Raw genomic sequence first — 7,914 nt, 5'->3', positions numbered from 1 at the left:
AAACATGCAGACAGGTGTCAAAATAGTCAGAACAAATAGAATTAAAGCTATATGCACATCATTAACAAAATAAATAGTAAATATGAACAAGTAAAATAAATAGAGTAATAAAGCTGGACAAATATATATACAGGTGCTGTGGGGAGGGGAAGGAGGTAGGGCGGGGGGATGGGGAGGAGGAGAGGAAAAAGGGGGTTCAGTCTGGGAAGGCCTCCTGAAGGAGGTGAGCTCTCGTAGGGCTTTGAATGGGGGAGAGAGCTAGCTTGGCGGATGTGTGGAGGGAAGGCATTCCAGGCCAGGGGAAGGACATGGGCCAGGGGTCAACGGTGGGACAGGCGAGAATAAGGCACAGTGAGGAGGTTAGTGGCAGAGGAGCAGAGGGTGTGGGCTGGGCTGTGGGAGAGAAGGGAGGTGAGGTAGGAGGGGGTGAGGTGATGGACAGCCTTGAAGCCGAGAGTGATCACATATTCAATCCATCACTAAATCCTGTAGGTTTCACCTTCACAACATCGATAAATTCCACCCTTTTCTCTCCATCCAAACTGCAACCCTATTAATACAATCACTTGTCCCATCTGGTCTGGATACTGCATCAGCCTCCTTGCTGACCCCCAGCCTCCTGTCTCTCCCTACTCCAGTCCATACTTCACTCTGCTGCCTGGATTATTTTTCTACAAAAATGTACAGGACATGTAACCCCGTTCCTCAAAAACCTCCAGTGGTTGCCCATCCACCTCTGCATCAAACAAAAACTCCTCACCGTTGGCTTTAAAATGTTCCACCAACTTGCTCCCTCCTACCTCATCTCCCTTCTCTCCTCCTACAACCCAGCCAGCACACTTCAGTCCTCTGGTGCTAACCTTCTCACTGTGTCTTATTGCCTGTCTTGCCATGTACCTCTTGCAAACGTCCTGCCTCTGGCCTGTATTCATTCATTCATTCATTCAATCGCATATATTGAGTGCTTACTGTGTACAGAGCACTGTACTAAGCGCTTGGGAAGTACAAGTTGGCGACATATAGAGATGGCCCCTACCCAACAGTGGGCTCACAGTCTAGAAGGGGGAGACAGACAACAAAACAAAACATATTAACAAAATAAAATAAATAGAATAAATCTGTACAAGTAAAATAAATAGAGTAATAAATATGTACAAACATATATACATACATACAGGTGCTGTGGGGAGGGGAAGGAGGTAAGGTGGGGGGATGGGGAGGAAGAGGAGGGGGAGAGGAAGGAGGGGACTCAGCCTGGGAAGGCCTCCTGGAGGAGGTGAGCTCTCAGTGGGGCTTTGAAGGGAGGAAGAGAGCTAGCTTGGCGGATGTGCGGAGGGAGGGCATTCCAGGCTAGGGGGAGGACGTGGGCCAGGGGTCGATGGTGGGACAGGCGAGAATGAGGCACAGTGAGGAGGTTAGCGGCGGAGGAGCGGAGGGTGTGGGCTGGGCTGGGGAAGGAGAGAAGGGAGGTGAGGTAGGAGGGGGTGAGGTGATGGACAGCCTTGAAGCCGAGAGTGAGGAGTTTTTGCCTGATGCATAGGTTGATTGGTAGCTACTGGAGACTTTTGAGGAAGGGAGTAACATACCCAGAGCGCTTCTGCACAAAGACGATCCGGGCAGCGGTGTGAAGTATAGATTGAAGTGGGGAGAGACAGAAGGATCAGAGATCAGAGAGGAGGCTGATCCAGTCGGGATAGGATGAAAGATTGAACGAGCAGCGCAGCGGTTTGGATGGAGAGGAAAGGGTGGATCTTGGCAATGTTGTGGAGGTGAGACCAGCAGGTTTATGTGACGGATTGGATGTGAGGGGTGAACTAGAGAGCAGAGTCAAGGATGACACCAAGGTTGCGGGCTTGTGAGACGGGAAGGGTGGTAGTGCCGTCAACAGTGATGGGAAAGTCAGGGAGAGGGCAGGGTTTGGGAGGGAAGATAAGGAGTTCAGTCTTGGACACGGTGAGTTTTAGATGGCGGGCAGACATCCAGATGGAGATGTCCTGAAGGCAGGAGGAGATACGAGCGTGGAGGGAGGGAGAGAGAGCAGGGGCAGAGATGTAGATTTGGGTGTCATCAGTGTAGAGATGACAGTTGAAGCCATGGGAGCAAATGAGTTCACCAAGGAAGTGAGTGTAGATAGAGAACACAAGAGGACCAAAAACTGACCCTTGAGGAACCCGTACAGTAAGGGGATGGGAGGGGGAGGAGGAGCTCGCAAAAGAGACTGAGAATGAATGGCCAGACAGATAAGAGGAGAACCAGGAAAGGACAGAGTCTGTGAAGCCAAGGTTGGATAGCCTGTTGAGGAGAAGGGGGTGATCCAGTGTCGAAGGCAGCTGAGAGGTCGAGGAGGATTAGGATAGAGTAGGAGCCATTGGATTTGGCAAGCAGGAGGTCATTGGTGACCTTTGAGAGGGCAGTTTCCGTGGAATGTAGGGGATGGAAGCCAGATTGGAGGGGGTCGAGGAGAGAGTTGGCGTTGAGAAATTCGAGGCAGCACGTGTAGACGACCCGTTCAAGGAGTTTGGAAAGGAATGGTAGGAGGGAGATAGGGCATTGTAATACACTCCCTCTTCAAATCCGACAGACAATTACTCTCCCCCGCTTCAAAGCCTATTGAAGGGACATCTCCTCTAAGAGGCCTTCTTAGACTAAGCCCTCCTTTTCCTCTTCTCCCACTCCCCTATGTGTCACCTTGACTTGCTCCCTTTGCTCTTCCCTATTCCCAGCTCCCCAGCATTTATGTACATACCTGTAATTGTGTTTATATTAATGTCCTTCCACCCCCACCAACCCCCCAACACCACAAGACTCTAAGCTTGTGGTGGGCAGGGACTGTGTTTGTTTATTGTTGTACTGTACTATCTCAAGTGCTTACTAAAATGCTCTGCATACAGTAAGCGCTCAATAAATACAATTGAATGAATGGCTGAGAACATCACCATCTCATCATCATCATCACTGGTATTTATTGAGTACTTACTGTGCACAGAGCACTGTACAAAGCACTTGGGAGAGTACAATATAACAGTTGTTAGACACATTCCCTGCCCACAACGAGCTTGGGAGGAAGTGCCTGTCAAGACAGCGTCCCTTCCACTACATATCTTTCTCAATTAATGTTAGATTTAAATGTAGCCTGAGTGGAAAGAACATTTTGCTGGTACTCAGGTGACTTGGATTCTAGTCTTGGCTTTGACACTGACTACTGGTGACTTTTGAGCAACTTCTTTAATAAATAATAACATTTTTGAAGAGCTCTTGTTTCTGTTAAGCGCTTAATACAGTGCACTGCACACAGTAAGCACTCAATAAATACGATTGAATGATTTGCAACTTATGCTAGACTCTCTAGGCTAAGCACAGAAAATACTTTCTTATGAAGTCTTCTTTGGCTAAATGCTCCTCACTGCTGATATTTCAGAGGCACCAGTAGTCAGCCATTTCTCTTTTTTTTGTGGGGGTTGGTTGGTATTTGTTAAGTGCTTCCTATGTGTCAGGCACTGTACAAAGCCCTGGGATAGATACAAAATTGGACACAGTCCTTGTCCCAGATGGGGCTCACGGCCTTAATTCCCATTTGGCAGATGAGGCACAAAAAAGTTAAGTTACTTGCCCAAGGTCACACAGAAGACAAGGGGTGGAGTCAGGATTAGAACCCAGGTCCTTCTTACTTCCAGGCCCATGCTTTAACCATAGGCCATGCTGCTCCTCTGCTTCTACCAGAACATTCATCAAAAGGGCAGAGATTTTCCCTGAAACTTATCTAACCCCATTCCTGACCCAAAGAGGATTGTGACGTGAATGCCAGAAGAAATTTAGGAAAGGATGTGGGAGCTGAAGAATGTGTGATGGGGCTGATGTCATATCTAAAGGAAACAAATTGAAAATACAAATTACAATGTGATAAAATGCAAATCACTGTGGTACCTCATCTTCCACAGACTTCTCTGTATATTTTCAGATCAAATTTTTCCAATATGTACATAAAATCTTCAATCAGAAAAATCGAAGAATTACCTTTTTTACACAACTCTGTTTAACTATATCATACCAAGCAACAGAATAAAAGCAAAAGGAATTGACAAATAAAATCCGCCTGACCATCTGGAGATGAAAATAGAGAAACATGCCTGTTTCTTTTAAATCAATTTTATTCATAAATGAATGTTGAAATTTCAAGTTAAAATTGGGTATTCTTAAGTATTGATGGGTCTTTTATTCAACTATTATAGATTTTTCCCTCAAATTAAATATTTTAATTAATAAAAGGAGCTTAATAAATATCAAACATTCTTCTGAAAGTGTTACACTGAAACATCCATATAATTAGAAAGTGAAACTGATAGCTCGTCTTTTCAAATAACACTCAAAGGCACAAGGTTGGTTTCCATCTTTACGCAAATTTGAAACATATGTCTCATACACATGATGAAAAATAGATCTTCAAAAATATTCCGAGCCAACCTTTAAGTGGTTTTTGTTGAAGTAATCACTTTACTCCATTCCCCATGCCTTTAGCTCAAGTTGACAAGTGATGTGAAGCTCAGATCTGAAATAAAACAGTCTGTTAATAGCAAGTTAATAGCAATTCCTCACTGCCTTAGTAGTAGCAGTAGTGATAGTACACAGTAAATGCTTACTGTGTGCAGAGCATTGTACTAACTGCACACAGCTGGGAAGTATGTTGTTAGCCTTCAGAGGACTCGGAATCTAAGAGTTTAGGTAGGGAGAAGGGATTGGAGATAGATGCATCAGGAGTGATAAAACATTAAAGGACAAAATAAACAAAACAGGCTTAAAGTCTCGGTGGCATTGGAGGAATCCAAGAGCATGTGAGAGCAGCCTTTATCTCCGGCCTGGACATGCGGATTGTGTCAGGAACAGAGACCCTCAGTGATGGGAAGGAAGGTGGCGACTACCACGGTGCTTTTCTCGGTGACATTGGAAGAGTCTGAGCAGGTTTCAGCCCCGATCCGAGCTCTGTACTAAGCACTTCCGCATCATGTTGGAGCTGGAGCTGCGCTGGAGTCAGGGTGCAGCGTCTGGGGTTTGGGGTGCCCTGCCTTGAGGGGAGGTAGGACATGCCGACAGCTATGCACTCTGTCCCCGCTGCTGACCATACTTATCATACATCTTACTAGCACGATGTAAGCATTTTGTTCTTGAGACTGCAATGATTATTAATACAATTTACAGGAATATATTTCTAGTAATAAGTATTATCGTACCTGTTAAGCACGTACTATGTGTCAAACACTGTACTGAGCACCAGGATAGATACAACATACTCAGTCTCTGCCCTGTTTACTGTCTAAGGAGAAGGGAGAACGGGTAGTGAATCCTCTATTTTATATATGAGGAAACTGAGGTACAAAGAAGTTATATGATTTGCCCAAGATCACTCCACAGCAAATGGTTGAGCCACTCTCTCCCTGGCTTATCTTCCTGCCTACTGTCTTAATCCCAATTGAAGTTCTACTGAATACAAAAGGGGGCATGGATGGTTGGGGAAAGAAGGAGGACCTCTAAGATTTTGGGCTTTTCCTGGAATGTAATTGAGTGCGGTGGAGGAGCTTCTCTGTTCCTCAGAGTCCGGCAACTATGAGTTATATTTTTCTTCCTCTGGGTAGCTTCCCCACCTGCCACCTGTGAAAGTTTCTCATTGTGCCTCTTTACCACCTCTGCTGACTCCGACCCTTGGCAAACACAGTTCCTCCTTCACAGAACTTACTTCCCCTTTTAATCCATCAGACCGGAGCTTTCCCCATCTTCAAAGCCCTTCTGAAATCCCGCTTCCTCCAGGAGGCTTATCCCAATTCATTTTTCTTCTCTCCAAGTCAGAACCTCCCTACTATCATATCAGCATTTGCTCCATTTTTGTGGTAGTTTCTGAGATTAAATCCTGCAGTTTCATGGTAGCACTACTTCAGTTTTCATAGGCCAGGCTGTACCTAAATCAATACATACCACCTGGATTTTTCCCTTTGCCCCCTCCATCAACATGCCACTGAAAACCTTCATGTTGACTTGGGATTATATATTTTCAGAATATGCCTTAGTTCATATTTTCTCAAGAACATCTGTCGGGAGGTGAGGCATAAATTATATGACACAGGGCCCATCACTCCTCAGGCACAGAAGGTGGGCGGAGTTAGACTGCAGTCCGTATTCTGCAGTGTGAAAATTGTAGTCAGCTCTATCCTGACCATAACCACCCCAGAAGTCACACTGGATGGAGGCTTGGGGTTAGGATGAGGCAGGGGGCTATTATTTTGCCAATTCATGAAAATTCATTTCCTATTTAACCCCTAATTCTCCCTAAAGGTGGCTCCTGGGTAATGGAGGATAACATGAGCTATGTACCGGGAATTTTCCTTCTTGCCTTTCATTAGAACATTTCTCTTGTAAAATAACTTATTTGACTTCCTCACATCAGGGCTAGAAACATGATCACTATATCATCCTAATCCTGAAGACAGGGCTTTTTTTTAATGGTATTTGTTAGGAGCTTACTGTGTGTCAAGCACTGTTCCAAGCACTGGGGTAGATAATCAAGGCAAGTTAATCAGGTCAGACACATTCTCTGTCCCATATGGGGCTCTCAGTCCAAATAGGAGGGAGAACAGGCAATGAATCCCTATTTTACAGAGGAGGAAGGGTCAGAGGCGGGTGAGGTGGTAAAGAGGCACAATGAGAAACTTTCACAGGCGGCAGGTGGGGAAGCTATCCAGAGGAGGAAAAATATAACTCATAGTTGCCGGACTCTGAGGAAGAAACAGAGAGGCTCCTCCACTTCACTCAGTTATGTTCCAGGGGAAGCCCAAAATCTTAGAGGTTCACCTTCTTTCCCCAACCAAGATCCTACACTAGGGAAGCGGCGGATACAGGATTAGAACCTAGGTTTTCTGGCACCCAAGTCCGTGCTTTATCCACTAGGCCACGAGTGGCATGCCCCCAAATAATAAAGTCCTCTAGACTGTAGGCTCAATGTGGTCGGGGAACGTGTCTACCAATTCTGTTATGTTGTATTCTCCCAAGTGCATAGTAGAGTACTCTGCATAAAGTAAGCACTCAATAAATACCATTGATTCATTGATAATTGGTAACAAGGTTAATCCGGCTAATGACAGTAAATCTTTGACAGGGAGGCTACTAAGTTAATTCCTCCTTGCCTCACAGACCAGTATCTCCCCAAGTGACAGAGAAACCTTGTCAGACATTTTAGCAGTCAGTCACTTTCCTCCACAAAGAAGAGGTAATGTAACCTAGTCACTAAACTGCCAGTCAAGCTGAGAGAGGATCATATGAACCCTTTCAACAAAGACAAACTTTCTGCCTTTATTAACCATCAGTGGTATTAAGCTGGTTATATGGACTGTGGGATGGAAACCACGGTAAAACAATGATCATATAGGCTGAGGAAAATTCACACACCAGTGCCTTAAGGGGCAAAAAATGTCTTCGGTTAAACCAAGCACTGAGAGGCTGGCAAGCCTGTCTCTTCCAACATTCATTGTGTTCTACCTAGAAAAACATTCCCTAATTCCCTATCAAACTTCTTTCCAAAATGCATAGTGAAAACATGTGTTATGAGAGAATGGATTGCATTTAAGCTTTCTGGGAGACATCTGACTGTTGATTTTCTTAGGAGAAGGGAAAGGAAATAGGCTAATTTTAGATTCGTGGGCTTTGAATTTAACTCCCAGTTTCCTGTTCAGATTGCTGATTTTTTTTCCAAGTAAATAAAATTGTTTTTCACGGTTATTTGTGGCAAACTTCAATGCCGGCCAATAGCAATCAATCAATCAACCAAGGGTATTTACTTAGTGCTTACTATGTGCAGAGCACTGTACTAACTGCTTGGAAGAGTACAATACAACAGAATTACCAGACACATTTCCTGACCATAACAAGCTT

Source organism: Tachyglossus aculeatus, chromosome 1 (assembly GCF_015852505.1).
Source record: "Tachyglossus aculeatus isolate mTacAcu1 chromosome 1, mTacAcu1.pri, whole genome shotgun sequence".
Classification (NCBI taxonomy): domain Eukaryota; kingdom Metazoa; phylum Chordata; class Mammalia; order Monotremata; family Tachyglossidae; genus Tachyglossus; species Tachyglossus aculeatus.
The sequence above is the reverse complement of the archived record's forward strand: the minus strand, read 5'-3'. Positions refer to the sequence as shown.